The sequence below is a fragment of the Zootoca vivipara genome, chromosome 6 (genome assembly GCF_965207765.1).
Source record: "Zootoca vivipara chromosome 6, rZooViv2.hap1.1, whole genome shotgun sequence".
Classification (NCBI taxonomy): domain Eukaryota; kingdom Metazoa; phylum Chordata; class Lepidosauria; order Squamata; family Lacertidae; genus Zootoca; species Zootoca vivipara.
This window is the reverse complement of record NC_142589.1, coordinates 66,901,877-66,923,302: the sequence shown is the minus strand read 5'-3', so window position 1 is coordinate 66,923,302 and position 21,426 is coordinate 66,901,877. Positions and strand designations below refer to the sequence as shown.

Below are 21,426 nucleotides of genomic sequence, written 5' to 3'. Positions count from 1 at the left end.
CCAAACAAACAACGAGTGATAAACCAATATCAAACCTTGGTTACAGCCAGTGTTTGAAACTCCCACTGTTCTAGGTGCATTTTGCGACAGGGAATTTCATCAGCACGAGCAGTTTCTGAGCTCTGGGCACAGTACTGCGCCTAAGATTTCAGATTAAAACTGCAGTGTGGAAGGAAAGTAGGGCCTTTTTCTGCCTCCCCACTTTCAGCTAATCTCTGAAGAATGGAGAAGAGACCCTCTTAAGAATATTAGGGGGGTGGGCAGGGGAAAAACTAGATCATGTGAAAAATGAACACAATATTTTAGCTACAGTTCATTCATTTTCAGCTTTGTATTCTTGTTATAAAAAGAGCATGCTTAGACATTCTGTTGTAGCACCCTTAACCTAGGTTTAAGGTGCCATTCAGCTCCTAGCTTTCATATCTCAGTTTCTAACACTAGTTACATCACATGGTTTGTTCGGAGTGAGACAAACCTAGGTTCACACACAATGCTAAGTCAGGCCATAGCTTAGCTGTGGGTAGCGCAGTAGCAGCAGGACCTGGGAAGGATAGAAATAGATGAGATTTTTGTTCTGGGTACCCACAATCTTGCTCGCAGTTGATAAGCCATAGTTTGGCTTAGAGTTAATATGTGAACTGGGCCACTATCATCTGTATGGCCTCCATTTCAGCAACATGGAATTGCCTCATTTAGATGGCTACCAGTACGTCCCTCCTTGTTTTCCCGAATACATGTGTTTAGCCAAGATTTTAATCCTTTCGAGGAGAGACTACATGCATCCTTTTCTGACAGGCTAGACAAGATTCTAAAGTTTACTGATGAGTGAACAATCACCATGACAGACCAAGCATCAATAATCAAAGAAACAGCTACAGCAAGCCTATCAACTGACTGCAGTATGCAGACAAGTACAGTACAGGTAGCATTTAATATAATTCATCCTCACTCCTAAAATGATTGCGGAAAGCAAGTCTCATTTACTTCAGAGATTTGACTAGTAATGTGCTTAGAAAGTTTACTTTGAACTTGAACCTGTTCCCCAGAAGGGAATACTGCAGTTTATTAAAAGTTTGTCATGTTTTTGTTTTGTTTTTTAAGTTGTAACTTGTCACATATAACTACACTCAAAGTAGAAAGATGAAACCCCTTAAATTGATTTGTGCATTCGGTTTTCAAAACTGCAAGAATGACAGATACTGTATATAATGACAACCAAAGCAATATATACACACACTAGAGACCAAATGATATATATATATATATATTTATATTCCACATTTGTTCATAACACAATTGTTGTTGTTTTTTAGTCGTTTAGTCGTGTCCGACTCTTCGTGACCCCATGGACCATAGCACGCCAGGCACTCCTGTCTTCCACTGCCTCCCGCAGTTTGGTCAACAATACACTTTGCTATTTCCTAAATTCTACAAACTATCCTGATGCCATATACTTTATATAGAAACTGTTTATATATTAAACTTCTTTCATTCCAACAGAACATGCATCCCCACCTGACAATATGTTTAGGATCTGAATGTGAGACATTGCTAAGAGAGGACATCTGGATAAGTTCTTCTATCAATAATTCAACACATTTCAAAACAACAATAATTAAAACCAATCTGGTAATAAAATCCACAAATGAGCCCATATCCACATGTGACAACCCCAGTCACTTTTACAGATTCAAAGCAATCAAGGGGAAACAGTGAAGCAAATGAAAAAGTGCAGGTAAGACCCAACACAATATACAGTAGAGTTATTCTACAATAAAGTAGAAGGGGTGTGTGTGTTAGTCTAAAGTGTGTGTTTAACAGACTCCTGTAAACTTTTATTTTGGAAGAGCCAAAAGACTGATAAGGGAGGATTCCCAGGTAAAGGAGAGAAAGAAGGGAAGGGCAGGGTATGGGTGAAAGATATCAAAATATTGAATCAGAACTTAAGAAGAAAGGCAGTCTTCTTAAATAAGGAAAAGTAGTCGGCATGCATGCTGTTTCCAACAACTATCCTGCCAAATGCCTCCAGGAAGTCTTCAGCAGGTCAGGAAGGCAGCTATCCTGCCCGCTTGTATGCTCTCCCCCCTCCCCTCCAGCACGTGTTATTTCAAAGGTATACTGCCTCTAAACCCAGAAGCTCCATTTTACCATGGCTAACAGCCCTTGATAAATCGACCGGATCTATCTTCCTCCATGGATTTGGCCACACACACACACACACACACACACACACACACAAAGTAGCCGTCGCCAAATCATATGGCAGCCAATTCCATATGAATTAATTAGACTCATATGCCAGAGGATGCTCCAGAGAAGGCCGGGGGTGGGGTGGAGAATAGAGAGCAAGGCGAAGGAATAGAGGAGCAGGCTTCGTATAACGGGGGGGGGGGGATTTTGGAACAATAATTCTAACAATGAACGGCCACAACAACAACAACACCCCGTTAAAGCGAGTGAGCAGCACCCACCAGACAAGGAGGCGCTGCACCCCACCCAGCAGGCCTGCGGGGTCAGGAGGCATCACCCCAAGGAAGGGGAAAAGTCAGGGCCCACAATGCGTGAGGCAGGCAGCGCTATGGGCCGCTCGCTGTCACTCCGCCAGCATGGGCTCGGCTGTCCCTGGAGGGCCCGGGCCTCTGCTGGGCGGCGGGGAGCACAGCCCCCCGCTTCCCAACCCCTCGCTGGGCAGCCAGGCCGTGCCCGGCTCCGAAGCCCCGCTGCTGGCAAGTTCCAGGCCGAGGCGGCCTCCCCGCTTGAAAGCGCCGCCGCCGCTGCTGCGGCCTCTTCGCTGCTGCTCACCTGCGGCCGCCGGGCGCTGGGGCTCCCTCCTCTCACTCCCTCGCCACCGTTATCGCCGCCGCCATGTTCCGAAGCGCAGGGAGGGGGTGGTGGTGGGGAAGGGGGTGGGGGGATGAGGGAGGGAAGGAAGGAGCCTGCCCGGCCCAGCCTCGCTCGGCCCAGCAGCGCCGCCCCCTGCCGCCTCAGGACGAGCCGGGGAGCCCCGGCCTGTCAGGGGAAGCGAGAAAGAGCGCAGACATCCTCCGCCTCCGCCTCGCGCCGGGTGGCGGGAGCAGCGCCGCTGCCTCACAGCGCTGAGACAACGACAGCCGAGATGAGGAGGAGCCTCGCCTGAAACCCCGGCGGCGGCGGCGGCAACATCAGTCCGCGGCCTCTCCGCGTCGTTTCCCTCCTCAAAAGGCCGCCGCCGCCGCCGCGTCTCCGCCTTACACAAAACGAAGAGAGTTAAATAGGCCCAACACAAACACACACAATTCCAACCCTCTCATCGCGCCGCACAGATATTCTGCCTTTCCAGCTGCATTTGCTTTTTAACGTAGCGTTGTTGTTGTTGTTGTTGTTTGAATTTATATACCACCCTGGCTTTGTTTGTTTGTTTGGATACCTATTAGGACGTGGGTGGCGCTGTGGTCTATCTAAACCACCTGCGACCTCCCGTTGCTCGGTCCCAGCTCCTGCCCACCTAGCAGCATAGCTGCCAAGTTATCCCTTTTTAAAAGGGATTTTCCCTTATGCTGAATAGGCTTCCTCGCGAGAAAAGGGAAAACTTGGCAGCTATGTAAAGCAGCTCGAAAGCACGTCCAAGTGCAAGTAGATAAATAGGTACTGCTCCTGCGGGAATGCGCTGCTCTGGTTTCGCCAGAAGCGGCTTAGTCATGCTGGCCACATGACCCGGAAGCTGTCTGCGGACAAACGCTGGCTCTCTCGGACAGTAAAGCAAGATGAGCAGTGCAACCCCAGAGTTCGCAACTAGACCTAACACAAAAAGCAGCGACAATTTGTTATTGACAAAAGACAGCTGGACATATAAAGGGCCCCATTACCTTCAGTAGCTTAGGGCCTCAAATCTGGCCCTGCCCCGAGGTCTCAGGGCGTTTCACATAAAAAGATCAACAGTATATAAAATAAAAATAAAAGCAATAACCCAATAATACCCTGCCCCCTGTACTGTTGTGCTTTAAATGTTGTAACCCACCCTGGGAATTTAGGATGAATAATAACAGTAACAGTAATAGTAATTTTCTCATTCCTGGGAAAGCACTTCAGACGTTCTAATTCATACATGTTTTGGTACGTGGGTGCGAGGGAGAAATGGGTTTGCCAGAGCCAGCTCCTGCCCCCATCCCGGAAGAACATGTGAATAGGGATTATAGTGTTGTTGTTATTTTGTAAATGCACATTTCAGTGTTTTTGTGAAGACTAGCGCTTCTTAACCAAATCTGCGTATTAGATATACAGTAGCTAGGCAGATAAGAGTTCTTGTGACTCCTTCAGACTTGACACTTTATTATGGCAGGAGGTTTCATGGGCTACAAAAGATAAGTGCTATCCTGAGTTGCAGATGGGGAAAGGAGATGGTAAAACGGTGAGGACCAGAAGGAAAGGAAATGCAGGAAAGTTGTTAATTAAAGAAGAAGGAAAAATAGCTATTGATAGCACAGACTTTCTAGCATTGGAAAACCAACACTATAGTGTTAGGAAATTCATCCTCTTAATTCAATCCACTGGACGTCTTGATGAATTGCATTTTGGCAGTTTCACTTTGTCTCCTTTTGAAGTTCCCTTTGTTCCAGAATAGGCACTCTAAGGTCAGTTACAGTGTCCCCCACTGGTTTTGGAATATTGCTATTTCAGATTTCTGTCCATTTATTCTTTTCTATTGCTTTCCTTTCCTTTGGATCACACATCAGCAAGACTGATTAAGTACTAATCTGGTAACAAAACTTATTAGAAATGTTTGCCTCTGTTAATAATAATAACAGTAATAGTAATAGTAGTAGCAACAACAAGAACAACATCATCTTAATCAACAACAATAACAGCTTTCTGCATTTCCCCAGAATTTAGAAAGACTTAACTGGGACCTTAATGTGTTTTGGCAGGTGGGGCAGGGGCGGGAAGCAGATAGGTCACATTGGTACTTGGTGCACCATGGAATAAGATTAATAAGAATGACATTGGGGAGGTTATAAACTGATATACTCCACAGCATATAACTTCAGTTGTCTGCCACTTATCCTCCATATAAACTCCCCACCACAGTAACATCCTTCCTGTCCTCAAAATCCTGTGCCCCTATGTAAAACCTACATGGGTCTCTTGACGGATGAGGGAATATGCCATCACTTCAACCACCCTCTCTACAATACCGGTAACTGTTGCATTCATAATACAGAGAGTTCCTAACAATATTTATGCCCATTAGACACACTGGTTATTCTTCCTGCAAGTTATCAGCTATATATAGGAAGCACACATGAACGTGAAGAGTTCGGACTGTTTGGTCACCTATTGTTTTCTCTGTCCCCTGCTTCCAAAAGAAGTATTCATAAGGACACATTCAGCCAAGGAAGAGAACTGCCTGGTGTGTGACATGCAATGAGCATGAAACTGATTAGGAGCATTGTCCAACAAAGATTCAGCTGAGGTTATTATGTTCCTGGCTAGGACATCCTGCAATGTTCCCTTGTCTTCCCACCCTTTCCAGGATCAGTAGATTAGTATACAGTATATGGAACATGTCAAAACAAAATGCTCATGCCACAGATACAGATTAGTTGCAATGAGCAGGCAATATTTTATAAATCTTTTCAATATTAGAAGAAATGTTTTAATATTAGAAGCAACAGAAAGTCAAAGGATATGGCAAGGACCATACTTCTACTTGGAAGACTGATCTTAAAAGAGAAGGCAGAAATAACAAATCTTTGTAAAGTAAGAAAGCTGTGAAGAGACATTTACAGTGTTCTCCTATGCATGTTTACTCTATGTCCCATTGAGTTTAATTAGACTTGCTCCCGGGTACATGTGCATAGACTGTAGCCTGAGAAGGGATGAAGAATGGGGAAAGGTCAATAAGGAAGATGGGAAAGAGACCGCTGAGGAATATTTGGTCATTTAATGAATTCCAGTCAGCATGGCCTAATAATGATATTCAGTCAAGAATTCTGAAGGAGTGAGCTGGCCAGATCTCAGAAGCACGAGGTATCACATATAACTGTTCATAAAATCATAAAACAATATAACCGGACTGCAGCAAAACCTGTGAAGTAGGTGCCCATGCCGTGGTGGGAAATACGCAAAGAAAGGAAAGCTGGCTAAAGTAAAACCATCTTTGGTCCTGAGCAGACCGCAGAGAACTTCGACATAGATTTTGGCGGGAAGACAAATCGCAGCAGAATGGAAACGACGCTGCATGCGATGAATATAGGACAGAATGGGAAAGGGTGCCCAAAAGCCTTCATGTGCCATTCGTAGCTCTCAGTGCTGTTTGGGCTGATGCTTGTGAGGAAAAAAAGAGCACTGAGCAACTGTTGGGATGTCTGCTACGAGTCCTTTGCTGCGGTTCATCCATCTGTGCCTGTGACTGCAGAGGGTCTGCAAATACCCAGGAGTTTGTGTGTGTGTGTGTGTGTGTGTGTGTGTGTGTGTGAGAGAGAGAGAGAGAGAGAGAGAGAGAGAGAGAGAGAGAGAGAGAGAGAGAGAGAGGAGGGGAAGGATGCATCCCGTTTCACCCAAATGTGAGACAATGAGGCTGGGTGTGACTATCCGTTTCCAGTGCTATCTCCAGTTAGTAACACTTCTCTACACCCACGAGACTGGCTTTGGTGCTAATTTGCCATAATTTTCAGAAAGGTGTGTGAGGGTTTTGTATTATGTCTAGAGAGTTCCCAAGAATCTCTCCACAGCAGGGAACAAATTATTTTGTTTATATATCTTGAATCCTAAGTGCTCCATGTGGGAATATTTAGTCATTGAGATTTGTAGCCTGCCTGTCTCAGGGGCTTGGGACAGCAGGCAATAGTGTTCTATAAATATTCCTTGTTCAACGGCTCATGATCTAAAACAGAGAATGGGAATCTGGGAATCTGGGTGTGTGTGTGCAAAAATAGGAGAGTAACAAAATGGAAAGGGAGGAAAATAAAGTGGGGATGCCATGCAGAAGTTTTACATCTATTCAATGCTTTTTTCGTGGGGTGGGTGGGTACGCATACTCCTAAACATTTTGTGAATCTAAGTTTGGCCTCATTGTGGGGCAGTATTTCAATATGAGTAGGAGAACGAGAGTACCCCTAAACATTTTTTTAAAGAACAAAAGCACTGCATCTATTCTTTCTAAGGGAATTTAGACCCCCCCTCGTGCAGTCCCAATTCTCTGTGGAAATAATATTTTCTGCTCTCTTACGAACAAGCAAATCTGCAGCAGAAAAACTCAAAATGACAAGCACAGATGTCCCTCGTGCAGCAATTTTCTCTCACTCTCAAAACATGTTAATTTCTACATTCATGCCCATGTTGTTAAATTAGTATAGTATTTTCTTTTTTAAAAAAAATCAACATTTTTTTAAAAAAACTTGCAAAGGCTAGATTATATATGGAGAAGGTGCCTAAGGGAACTCAGTCAGGTGCACTTGCTTTCTTTCATGGAGAAATAATCTCCACTGTGTTTCAATGGGATTTACTCCCTAGTATGTGTTTTTTTAGGGTTTCATTTTTAATCTGAGCGTTTGTGCAGTACGACATGTGGTATATACCAAATTTTGTCCTTATTTATTTATTTAGATTTATTTATAACAGTATACAGTATCTAGACTGTCATATCAATTTAAACAGCTGCAAAGGCCTGTCTGCATAAAAGGGTATTTGAGAGATGCCTGAAAGTTAAAAAATGAGGGTTATCAGGGCCGTCTTAAATGTCCCTGCCGCTGTGGTGCGCCGGATCTCTCCGGCGCCCTCCCGCCCCGTTTCCCAGCGCGGTGGGCGGGTGGGCGCAGCGGCGGGCGGGCGGGCAGGCACAGCACGATCTCTCTGGCGCCCTCCCGCCCCGTTTCCCAGCGCGGTGGGCGGGTGGGCGCAGCGCGCAGCGCGGCTCCCACAGGCGCAGCTGTGTGGCGGACCGGCGGATCGGCCGGCCAGCGGGCGGGCGCAGCTCGCGGCGCCTTTCTGGCAGGCCAGCGCTATGGTGCCCTGCGCCACCGGGGGTCTACCTAGAGCCGGGCCTGAGGGTTATTGAATCTCTGCTGGAAGAATGTTCTACAGTATGAGACCAGCAACACCAATACCACCTTTCAGGGTCAAGGGTTCTCTCAGGATGGTTCAAAATTAAAAGCATGACATGAATTTAAAATATAAAGCAATGCAAAGCATAAAAAAATAGTCATCAAACAACACCAGTCGTTAAAATTATAAATTAATAACATTATTCAGTTAAAAGTGGGTTGGAATAGCCAAGACTTAAAAACCCATTTTAAAACCACTAGTGAGGGAGCAAAATTTACATCCTGCACATGCCATGGGACTTTTGCAGGGACCGGGCCAACACTGAAAAGGCCCTGTTTCTTGGGCTGCCAACCGGATAGATCTTAATGGTGGATTTATGAGGTCTGAACTGGGAATAAATAACTGGGGGAAAAAGAGATCCTACTACTGGGGTTGTGGTGACTAGTTCAATGAAAATGTCAGCCCCAGAGTGCAGCAGCTGTGACAAAAGTGGATTCCACTCCAGGGATTATCACAAAAGGGATCACAAACAAGGCTGGATTTAGATTTGATGAGGCCCTAAGCTACTGAAGGTAATGGGGCCCTTTATATGTCTAACTGTCTTTTGTCAATAACAAATTGTCACTGTTTTTTGTGTTGAATATATGCTATATGGTAATTTATGGACCTAATAGGTATCTAAAGCCATTTGCACATGTTGCCATGCAACCAGTCCATGCAGAATGTAGACACCTTAAATCAGGGGTCCCCAGACTACGGCCCGGGGGCCGGATGCGGCCCAATTGGCCTGCCAATCCGGCCCGCGGCGACCCCCACCGCCCACCGCCGCCGGCGCGCAGAGCGGCAGCGCTCTTCCGGGTCGGGAAAAAAGCGCCGAAAATCCTTTGTGCGCATGCGTATGGGCCTCTCCCGACCCGGAAGAGGTCATTTCTGGTGCACTTCCGGGTCGGGGGAGGCCCATGCGCATGCGCACAACGGATTTTCGGCGCTTTTTCCACCCTGGAAGCACGTCGCCGCGCCAGTAAGCGCCCATGCACATGCACACGGGCGCGCACTCCCCCGCCCACCGGCCCGCACAGACACGCGCTCCCCCGTCCTCCGGCCAGTCGAGCGATCGGCGCAGTGGGAACCGACCCAAACTCCGGTAAGTCTGGGGTCCCCTGCCTTAAATATAGAAATGAGCAAACCCATGATATTTTAGGGAGCAGGCTAGTGGAAGGCCCATTACTTACATCATTGGAGCCTACACAACACAAAACACTGTTGCTGTATGTAAGTTTTATTTTATTTGTTGTTGTTTTTATCTTAGATTTTGGAAATGTACCTTTAATTTTTTGGGGGGAGGGCCCAAGAGAGTGGGGCCCTAAGCTATAGCTTGTTTAGCTTATATGTGAATCTGGCACTTATCACAAATAAACTTGACCATATCATCATGCCCTTGTACAGATCCACAGTGTGGCCACACTTTGAGTACTGCCAAAGCCCAGTTCCACCTTTTGTTCAGAGAAAGGTATTCTAAGTGAAGTGGCCAAGACCAAGTGAAGCACTTCTAGCCATGGAGGCAAGGTAGCATCTCAGGCAGTTTCCTGGTTAACTCATCCAGAATGCTTCACTCTGAGGAAGGACCTCCCCCACCTGCTTGGTGCTCCTTCCGAGTGTTACAGGTGCTTACGTTGCCACCCTCCCTTACCTCTCTTCATGAAACATGGGAGGTAGAGGGAGCTAGTATTCTTGCTCGCCAATTCTACAACAATTTGGATCCCAGTTCCATAGTTCCCTCTGCTTCCTATGTCTCCCAAGGTGGCGACATGTTCCAAAATAGTCACCACATTGTGGAGGAATGGAAGAAGTTCTTCTATAATGAGCTGAGGCAAGAAATATGAGTTGGAGACAGCTTGGGTCCTTCCTTGTTTGTGACAGGGTCTTTGCTTCTTGACCTCCTGCAGGATGACACAGCTAGGGAAGCTTTTCCCACCGGATTGGATCTAGGCTTCGTTTTGTTTAGAGCACACCCATTGAAACCATCATGACTTATGCAGACTCTTGATTTCAACAAGTATCTAAGTTCTAAATGTTTTTGTATGTTATTTACACTAACCCATGCATTCATATGCACACTTTACCCATATACATGCATTTTTGTACACATTACTCATATGAAGTGCACATTTTGAAGGATGGTTTTGCTTCAGTGCGTGTGTTGTTTCAGAAAGTGTGGATTCTGTAGGTTTGCCTTTAAAAGTAAACTTAATCAAATTTGACCCCTGCTCCTAGTTCTAAGTACTGTATGCCCCAGAGTGGATCCAACCCGTTGTTTTTTAATCCTGTCTATGTCTTGTTCACTAGCTGAAATTTAAACTAGAAATTACATCAAAAGAGTCCTGCTGGGTCAACTAGATGCTAGTGGAAAACTCAGAAGCTGCACATGAGTACAATAGCACTTTCCGGTTCATGATGCTCAGCGACTGGTATTCAGAAGTGTATTGCATCTTATACTGGAAGTAACTAGTAGCTGTTGATAGCCTCATCCATGAAATGGTCTAATCCTCTTTTCACCCATCCATTAATGGCCATCACTACATCTCCTGCGATCAAATTCCATAGTTTAACTTTGCGCTGTGTAAGGATGTACCTCCTTTCATCTGTTCTGAATCTCCAACCCTTCAGCTTCATTGGATGACCCTGGGCTCTAGCATAAGGAGAGAGGGAGGAAAGCACCTCCCTATCCACTTTCATTGTGTCATGCACAATTTTATGCACATCCATCACTGTCTAAGTTAGGTGAGTCTGTCCATTTTGTTTTCTCTCTATTTCTCATTTCTTCACTTTTAAGTTAATTTTTCCACATTTCCACACTGGTTTGCAATTTTTTTTAAAAAAAAAAGTCCTCATGGCCAGCTAATTTCTCTGAAAATTTCCCTAATATACTCCATTTCTGGATGCAATTTTCATAAATATATGTACTTTTATGCACACTTTACCCTAGTATGTGCATTTTTGTCCAGATTACTTGGCTGGAAAACTGTATTGCCAAATTCCAAGTGTCAATTTCAAAGGGTTGCTGTGTTTCGGTTCTTGTATGCCAGGGTTTCCCAAACTTGGGTCTCCAGCTGTTTTTGGACTACAGTTCTCACCATTCCTAGTTAGCAGGACCAGTCGTCAGGGATTATGGGAACTGTAGTCCGAAAACAGCTGGAGATCCAAGTTTGGGAAACCCTGGCGTATGGTTTTGGAAAGTGATATTAAGTAGTTTTGCTTTTGAGTGCAAACTGAATCAAATCTCTCCCCCTTCTCTAATTGTGCCCTCCTTTACTTGCTTAACCCCCCCCCCCACCAACCAAAAAAAGCCCCAACGATTGTAACTTTCCCTGATAGGGTAGTTGCTGCAGTCACTTGATAATTTGGGTTGCCCCTTTAGCATCAGAAACAACGATTTAAGACCAAAGGACAGAGTTCTACTTCCATCTGTTTCTGCATTGGGCAGATGAGCTTGGTACTCGGGATTAGCAGACGAACGGGCGCTTTACATCTTCTCTGCATCATGTTTTGATGTTGTCCTTGCGGTTGCGATTCTTTGCTGCTAATTAAGAGGAACCATGATTTCCTCTGAGACTGTGACAGTAGCGGCATCAGTCTACAATCCGAGTCCCTGTGAAACTCCCTTCAATTGCTTTTATATGGCTAATGGCGCTCTGCAGAGACCCCTCGTTATGTCAAATGTGTGGAGTGTTTTGATCAAAGTCCTCCTTTCGCTTAGAGAGAATTTAGGCATAGGTTACAGGAGCCGGCACAAAGCTCCTGCAACCAGAAGTTACGGATGACTCTTGTCTTGAGTAAGCTCATGCATCCCTCATGAGTACATCTCCTCCCTGGTAAAGTTCAGTACAGCTAGTGATTCATCCGCACATGGATTAGTTTTCCTTGGGGCTGTCCTCATTTTCTAAAAGAAGTTGATTTCCCTCATCATTTTCTTTGGGTTGCAAGATGCCCCCTTCCAAACTTACCATCCAATTGGCAGAGGATTGGAGGAAGGCATTTCACCATTTTTCAGTGTGGAGGGCAAAAATATACGTAGTGATACTGACGTGGGAGGGAAGTCCGCATGTTTACCTTAGGTAAAGGTAAAGGTAAAGGACCCCTGGATGGTTAACTCCAGTCAAAGGCAACTATCGGGTTGTGGCACTCATCTCGCTTTCAGGCCGAGGGAGCTGGCGTTTGCCCACAGACAGCTTTCCGGGTCATGTGGCCAGCATGACTTAACCACTACTGGTGAAACGGAACAGCGTGACAGAAACCAGAGCACACAGAAACACTGTTTACCTTCCCACCACAGTGGTACCTATTCTACATGCACTGGCGTGCTTTTAAACTGCGAGGTTGGCAGGAAATGGAACAGAGCAACGGGAGCTCACCCTGTCGTGGGATTCGAACCGCCGACCTTCCGATCAGCAAGCCCAAGAAGCTCAGTGGTTTAGACCACAGTGCGACCCGCACTTAGACAGACATGTGGCATGGTGAATGGAAGCAGTAGCTTCATATCTCCTCCTTCCTTGTTTGCGGTGGGGTGTGCTATATCGTTCAGTCAGTCACCAGGCTAGTAAGAGCTCTCTCTGCATATACTTGAGTGACAGCTCCAGATACTGAGCTCAGTTTCTCCTTGTTAGCTTGAAATTGCCTCAGAATCTCCATCTGACGTTTAATTTCACATTATCCCATGGCATAAACCCTGCCGTAAGAGAGTGAAGGTCAGCGTGACAGCTGGCTTAAATGAATACATGCTGGGCAGAAGGACAGAGCAAGCGTTTAAGTGCCTGTGCTTATTAGCACGCTTCATGCCGTGGTCGTTTTGATCTTTCCCTCCCAAGCGATAAAGACATCCCATGCGACACAAGGCACTTCTCACATGAAAGAATCGATTTGGGACTGTTGGCTTGGCTGGGCCATTCCGTTAAGTTCTCAAACTCATCCCTCCTCTTATCAAAAAGAGATCCTTCTTGTGAATCTCACACCGTGTGCCTGGCCCCTCTGTAACTCATTAGCTGCCTTTCTAGTAGAAAAAAAAACCCCAACAACTCTGGTTCAGCAGACTGGTGGGAAGAACAGTTTAAAACAGACTTAGGCCAAAGCATGCTAGAGAGATGACTGCAGAGAGAGGATCCTGGGACTGGCTTGACCATATAGACCAGAGTGTGAGAGTCCCTTTTCAGCTTGAGGGCCACACTCCCTGGTGAACAACCTTCTGGGGGGCCCACATACCAGAGGTGGATGAGGCCAGAGGCACAAAGTGGGTTAGACAGGGGCTATGGCTGCTCTGAAAAGTAGGCTACGCCCCAGCCATGCAAAGTCAGAGGTTTCTTCACCCACAGCTCTGTAGCCTCCATCCATGCATTTTGTTCCCCTTAACAAGAGCCATTATTACATCCTGGCCAGGCAAAAGCATTCAAGAAGGTCACAGAGCAAGGCCAGTAAGGGTATGTGGCCTGGGGAGGAGGTGCGGCCAAATTCCTGAGAGTCACATAGAGACACACAGTGGAACCTCGGTTCTCAAATGCCTTGGTAATCAAACAACTTGGAACAGGTTTACCACACCTATCAGTCAATCACCCATTCCCACCACCCTTCTGAGTAATACCCTTCCCCACCCTCTCACTGTATATAAGGGTCTGGTGACTTCTGTTTCAGTGTATCTGAAGAAGTGTGCATGCACACGAAAGCTCATACCAATGACAAACTTAGTTGGTCTCTAAGGTGCTACTGGAAGGATTTTTTAAATTTTGTTTCGACTCTGTCAGACCAACAGGCCCGGCTCGTCGTAGACCCCCCAACACAAAGCTACAATTCCCAGTACCCTTAACAAACTACAGTCCCCAGGATTCTTTGGGGGAAGTCATGTGCTTTAAAAGTGTGTTGGATGCACTTTAAATATATGTGGATCTGCCCTATGTTTCTCAGGGAAATGGCCTTGTGGGCCAAATTAGGAATGCTGTCAGGCTCAGGCAACATTCACACCATGCATTTAAAGCATGATGATACCATTTTAAACAGGCATTACTTCCCCCAAAAATTCTGGGAGCTGAAGTTTGTTAAGAGTGCTGAGAGTTGGTAGATGAACCCTACTGCTTTCCCGGAGCTATGATTTACAGAGTGGTTTAACAGTCAAACCTTCTTTCCAAGGAACTCTATGGCCACTGCTTGTTGGCTATTGTTGTATTTTGATTGCTGCTACGCTGCAATTATATTTGTCTTTTGTCTTTTAATTTTGTAAGCTGCTTAAAAATGACATTATCTTGAGGGGCAGCACACACACACACAAACAGAAATTTATGAATCACTTCCCATAAAACATTCTGAAGTGATCTAACAATTGAAACATATAAAAAACCAATTTCAAATCCAATACACATATAGGTTGGGATGAAAAGGAAAAGGAAGACATTCAACAGGCACTGATGGGATAATGAGAGTTGGTGCTTGTCTGATATGTAATGACAAGGAGATCCAACAGTTAGAAGCCACCACACTAAAGACTGGATCTAAAGACGGGATCTGAAGAAGTGTGCATGCACACGAAAGCTCCTACCAATGACAAACTTAGTTGGTCTCTAAGGTGCTGCTGGAAGGATTTTTTTTTATTTTGTTTGGATCTACACTGACCTTTTTAAATGTTATTAGAACAATATTAGATGATCATTCTTAAATGTCACAGGGCATACTGGGAAATTTAAAAATATTCCTTATCTCATTTTGTCCGTAACAATGCAGTTTCCCTGGTGCTGGTTCCTGGTTGCTCTGCAGCACCCTCTGATGTCACATTTTTATAACACATTATTAACATTACAAGCAAAACATCATATGTCTATCTACGTTATGAAAATCGTTCCTTAACTCTTTCTTAATGTTATAAACCATGAGTGTAGATCTGCCCCAAGTTTGTACGTCATACTGAATGGACCTCCTGATAAGGGGTGTGTGTGTGTGTGTGCAAGCTAAATAAATAAAAATAGTACTTGCTTCTGCACATTTTAGAAAAGAACCACTGATGGACAATATCTACAAGTCTTTCACAACTAGTGAAGTCTGCCTGGCGTCATCCATTAACATCATTTCAGTACTGGGTAAAACCTGATCTCCTCTCCCAGGAATTTGATTGATTATGGTGATGTTGTTGTGCACTGATTGGTTTTTTGTTTGTTTTTGTTTTGCTTTATTGGTTCTGTCCTATGCATTCTTCTGAAATTTTATAAGTCACCTGTAGACTTATTCGGCAAGCAACAATAAATTAAAATAATAATAATAATTAATAGAACAACATAGTGTTGCCTGTATTTTATACCTGCATCTTTGTGTGCTCCAGTACAAAAAAAAAGACTCTTTGAGAAGCCACCCTAAATCCCTGGGAATCCCCTAAGGATTTGTGTGCGTGAGTGCATGTATACGCACGGCGTCTTTGAGCCTGTAAGTCACAGCACCAGCTCAGCTCCGTTACTCATTCCCCCCCCCCCCATCCTTCAGCCCTGCTCTAGAGTCTGAGACGCAGAGGAGTAACACCGCCAAAGTAAATGTTCATAACACGATAAAAAGCAGAACGCATGGTTTCCTTGGCAACAGAATCTTTCGGGTAATTGTAGCAATTTGGTGCTTCGAAGAGCAGGATTATTTTCCCCCAGTAGAGGGTGCTGGGTGTTTGCTTCACAATAGAGCTCAAATAGCACTCCACACTCACCCCCCCTCCCGTCCTGCCATTAAAAAAAAAAAAGGCTGGGAAGGATGCCCAGTTATTGTCAGGAAAATGTCTATGATAATGGCCATTCTAGCTTGTTCATGAGCTGAAACTTTAGGTTACTGCAGATTGGCCTCCCACTCCCATATTTTTTTTGCTGAAACTCGCAAACAGCCTTAATTAATTAATTAATTAATTAATTAATTTGGGGAGGTGAACCAGTTCATCCTGTCTTGTGGATAGAGAAGCAGGGTTGATTTGATGTGTGCATTTGTCTCTATTGTGCCCCCACCACCACCAGTGGGCACTCAGGGCACTTTATGTAAAAAATAAATAAAATTAAAGAACTTTCCCCCTTTTTTAAAAAATGCACTCTTTGAAAAAGATAGGAGAGAAATGAAGGAATCAAGAGAGGAAAGAAGAAGGTGTTCTAAAGGAGATCCCTTGTGGATCCTCGAACACAGGGGCAGAGAGTCTTTTTCACCCTGAGGACCACATTCCCTTGCAGGTGATATTTGAGACCTGCCATCGAGGTATCAAATGCAGGGTCAAAGGTGAAAAGTGGGTGCAGCCAGAGGCTAGAAGCATGGGTTGAGCAAAGCAGACCCTCCAAGTGTCCCTATTTTCCAGGGAAGTCCCTGATTTAGAGAAGCCTTCCTGGTTTCTGATTTGATCCCAGAATGTCCCACTTTTCCTTAGGATGTCCCTATTTTAATTGGAGAAATTTTGGAGGGTATGGAGTTATCCGACCCCCTGAAGACAATCATGTATAGGGAAGGTGTTTTTTTTTATAAAAAAATGTTTAATGTTTTATTATGTTTTTATATATGTTGGAAGCTGCTCAGAGTGGCTGGGGCAACCCAGTAAGACGTGTGGGGTAAAAAGAGTAAAATTATCATTATGGAACGGGACGTTCCTATTTTCAATGGAGAAATGTTGGAGGGTAGGGTAAAGGATGCCGCTTTTGCCCCTGTACAGTCAGTGACATTCCAGCTATGTGAAAGCCAAGGGTTTTATTGGATCTTATTTTTTAGATTGTGGGTGGGGAAACTCAGGCCTAAATGCAGCCCTCCAGGTTTCTCTGTGTGGAGGACCTCAGGACTTTTCCCAAGCCTCTCCCAAGGTGTCCACCCGAACAGATCTTCATCCATCTAAGCAAGAGGTATTATCCCCAGGCAAGGACACAATCCAACCAGGCAAAAGTAGTCGAGTGAGGTGTGGAGTGAGGAACATGGCCTTGGGAGAGGGCCGAGGGAAGTCCTGAGGTCCGGACATCCAAGTTGGCGGCCATCTTGTAGGAGCAAAATCCATAGCTTAACCACGCACTGTGTGGAGAACTACTGTGTCTGCCGTCGGACTTGCAACAATAGGGATGGTAAACAGGAAGGCCCGTTGTGCTGCCTGATGTCTCTCATGCACATTCAGCTGGCAGCTGAAGGCCCTTTCTTCAGCAGCATTGATCGGATCGCGTTCTCCACAGCACTGGTGAGTAGCAAGTTAGCTTAGGCGAACAGGCTGTGAAGTACACTTGGTTCTCTACTCCAGCACCTTGCCATCACACTCTGCCCCCAGAACCCACTTCCTGAGGCAACTGGCTACCTCTGCTTAACTGGAGAGCTGGTCCTATGAATGGGGATAGCTGGAACATATGCTAGTCTGGTTGTGCTCTCGCCCAGAGACCTGAAAGTGTCTCATGGTGATGAAGTTACTCTTCTGTGAAGAGATGGGAGGGCGTTCCACAGGGCGGGCGCCACCACCGAGAAGGCCCTCTGTCTGGTTCCCTGCAACTTCGCTTCTCGCAATGAGGGAACCGCCAGAAGGCCCTCGGTGCTGGACCGAGGCCATTTAGGGCTTTAAAGTCAGCACCAACACTTTGAATTGTGCTCGGAAACGTACTGGGAGCCAATGTAGATCTTTCAAGATGTATCGATGGTATATTACTCCTATTAAAATGGCAAAAATGTATAGAACAAGCTCCAATATCTGTTGGAAGTGTAAAGAGAAAGAAGGCACGTTTTATCACGTGGTGGAACTGTAAAGTAATCAAAAGCTATTGGGAAATGATTTATAATGAAATGAAAAAAATGTTTAAGACAACCTTTGTTAAAAGACCAGAAGCTTTCCTGTTAGGTATTACAGGTCAAGACTTGACAAAAGAGTGGAAGAAACTATTTATGTATGCTGCAACAGGAGCTAGGATATTACCAGCCCCAAAATGGAATGAAGACAAGACACCAACAAAAGAAGAATGGCAAGCAAAAATGATGGAATATTCTGAAATGGCAAAGCTCACTGGAAAAATTAAAGACAAGGACAATAGAGACTTCAAAAAGGACTGGGAACTGTACATGGTGTATTTACAGAAACATTGTAAAGAAGTGGACTCACTAGCAGGGTTTGAGTAAACACTTACAACTGAGAAAACAGGTATAAAAGTTAAGATGTAACAATTGGGAAAATAACAAAAAAATGGTATAAAAATGATAAGGATGTAATAATATTTAGCTCAGTGTTTCTCAACCAGTGTGCCTCCAGATGTTTTGGGACTACAACTCCCATCATCCCTAGCTAGCAAGACCAGTGGTCAGGAATGATGGGAGTTGTAGTCCCAAAACATCTGGAGGCACACTGGTTGAGAAACACTGATTTAGCTAAAAGAATACAAAATTAAGGTAGAATAAAATAGGCAGGAGAAGCAAATATCTAAAAAACCAGAAGAGGAAGTTGAGGGAAGTCAAGGGAGGGGGAGTTTGGGACTTACGGTACATATTCTTTTGGTGACAATGATGATTATGTTGAATACAAAATTGTAAAATTATTATATATAAAAAAGAGAGTGTCCCTCCTCAGGGTTTCAGCTATTCTTTGCTATCTCCCATCAGCACTGGTCCAAACATTGCTTGGACAAGCCCCTCCATTTCATACACTTTGTGGCATTAAATATGAACTGCAGCTCACTTATCAGAGGGACATTCTGCCACCTCAGCAGAAACGGTGGCAAAGCAGCTGAAGCCATCAGAGGCGCAGTACTTTCTAAGCGCTGTGTCCTCATCTGACCTTGGATTTGGCGGAGCCTGGCCCATTAGGACAAATGGCGCATGGACAGAACAAACTCAGGCTGCTTTTAGCCCACATTCACAAACATACGTTTGAAGCTGGAGGAGGCTACTTTGAATAGCCACGGTTTCTCCCAAAGATTTCTGGGAAATGTAGGGTGCTGGGAGTTGCTAGGAGACCCCTATTTCCCCTATAGAGCGACATCTCCCAGAGTTCCCTGGGAAGAAGGAATTCCCTGTGAAGTGGGATTGACTGTTGAACCATTCTCGGGAAATCCTTTCCTCACAATATCCCCATACAATATTCCAAGCACTTGGAAACGCATGTATCTGAACAGTCAATATTTCAGAATCCATGGGAGAAATCGGACATTGCACTAATTGTTCTGTCAGAGCAGGAAGTTCGGCGTGCCCGAAAGAACAACACTCACCCCACATGGTTCTTCCACCTACCTCTGCAAGCCAATTTCAGCTGTGCAGTGGGGAGAAGAGGGGGGGTCTGGGGGAAGCTCCATTGTGGTAGCAAAAGTCCTTGCACTGGGCTTCTGCTGAAAGGACTCAGCTGAATCCCACCCTATTCCTTTAAAAATCAATCAATCAATCAATCAATCAATCATTATAGGTGTACATGGTGAAGACTTTTTTGTACCAAAAGTCTTTTGGGAATTGACTGCTTTTAACTTAAGGGCTGGTGCCATGCTGTTTTTTTATTGTAATTACTGGTATGTTTAAACAGATTATATACTGTATAGGTATACAGTTTCAGTTCTATCAATGTTTAATCATATTATAATGATCAGTTCTTCTATGTTTTTAACGGTCCTTGTGTTCATCTGTAAGCTGCAGGAAAAAGGCAGGCATGGTTCTCCACCAATTTATTCTCACAATGTCCCTGTAAGGTAGGCTAATCAGAGAGTGTGACTGGCCCAAAGTAACCCCTTGGCAGGATAGCAGAAGGGCCATGTTTTGGTAGAGCTCTTGCTTTGCATGCAGAAAGTCCCAGGTTCAGTTCCTGGCATCTCTAGGCAGGACAGGGGAGCTCTCTCTCTGAAATCCTCAACAGTCACTGCCGGTCAGTGTAGACAGTCCTGATCTAGATAGACCAATGGCCTGAGTCTTGAAAATACAATCCATGATGGCTCTGCTGTGCCTCCACAGTTGGAGGCAGTCGTGCTCCTGAATACCAATTGCTGAAAATCACAGGAGGCGAGAGGGCTCTTGTGCTCGGATCCTGTTTGTGGGCACTGGCGGAGGAAGAGGAGTAGCGCGATCCCAGTAGGGTGCCATCATGGCTGCCCCCACCTGCGCCGGCGCCCCACCTCTGCAGACAGTGTGCCCCACCCCAGGATGCGCACCCACCCCTGTGGGCAGTGTGCCCCGCCCCAGGACACATGCCAGCCCTGCTCCTGCCTGCTCTCTGCCCCCCAGTGCTGGAGTGTGAAGCTCCGCCACTGTTTGTGGGTTTCCCACAAGCATCTGGCTGACCACATGGAGAACAGGATGCTGAGCTAGATGGGCCATTGGCCTGATCCAGCAGGCTGTTCTGTTCATATGTGATTTCAGAATGTGTTAGCAGTTGGGAGAATAGAAACAGCAATGGTAGTTTGTTCTGGACTTTAGTAATGAAGGATGAATCCCCCTCCCTCCCTCCCTCTCCTTTCTTCTCCCTCCCCCCCTCTCCTTTCTTCTTTCTTCTCCCTCCTTCACACACCTACCCGCAGCACCCAGCACAAACTGTGGCATACATATCTGACAGATCTGTTCATGCTTCATTGCCCAGAATGTACACCCTAAATGCAGTGGTACAGCTTTGCCTCTAGAGGGACCCAGTGACCAATCCAATTTGAAGGAAACTTTGATAGAGTACAGTGGTACAGTGGTACCTCGCAAGATGAATGCCCTGCAAGATGAATTTTTCGCAAGACGAATGCGTCTTGCGATCTGATGGTGACTCGCAAGTCGAATTTGTTTTGCAAAAAATTCGTCTTGCTAATCGCGGTTTCCCATAGGAATGCATTGAAATTTAATTAATGCGTTCCTATGGGCAAAAAAAGAAATTTCAATGCATTCCTATGGGAAACCGCAATTCGCAAGACGATGTTCCCACAAAACGAATTGACTCGCGGAACGAATTAAATTTGTCTTGCGAGGCACCACTGTATCTCGGTTTAAGAACAGTCCAGTTTAAGAACAACTTGGTTTACAAACTCTGCAAAATCGGAAATACAGTAGTGTCCTGGTTTGAGAACTTTACCTCGGTCTAAGAACGGAATCCAAACAGTGGCGGAAGGCCTCATTAGGGAAAGCGTGCCTCAGTTTAAGAACGGTTTCGGTTTAAGAACAGACTTCCCGAATGGATTAAATTCGTAAACCGAGTACCACTGTATCAAGTTCTGCTGGAAGGGATGAGAAATAGTAGCCTATATAGGTTCAGTTCTGCAAGAAGTTGGGAGGAAGGACTTTCCATACATAAGCAGGGAGCTCACAGTGTTTTCCTGATCCTACAATGGTACAATGTGGATAGAAAGTGAATTTTCCAGCTGGAAAGGGATAGATGTATTATAAACTGACTGCTGGATCTTCAGAAGCCCTTTTCAAAACAGAGTTTTGAGAGGGGCTCCAGAAATC

At 45.2% G+C, this 21,426-nt stretch overlaps 1 protein-coding gene across 6 annotated transcripts in view; it reads right to left on the bottom strand.

Moving 5' to 3' along the window:
- Positions 1 to 3,142, bottom strand: part of SCMH1 (Scm polycomb group protein homolog 1) — a 46,853-nt gene extending 43,711 nt beyond the window's left edge. For 2 of the 6 annotated variants that reach the window (XM_035117260.3, XM_035117264.3), the window contains exon 1: positions 2,803 to 3,094. The gene's annotated coding sequence lies outside the window, so the exon portion shown is untranslated. Of the gene's footprint in view, positions 1 to 2,802 lie in introns of all 6 variants that reach the window. The other 4 variants (XM_088672496.1, XM_088672495.1, XM_088672494.1 and 1 more) reach the window with 3 other exon arrangements.
- Positions 3,143 to 21,426: the final 18,284 nt, after the last annotated feature.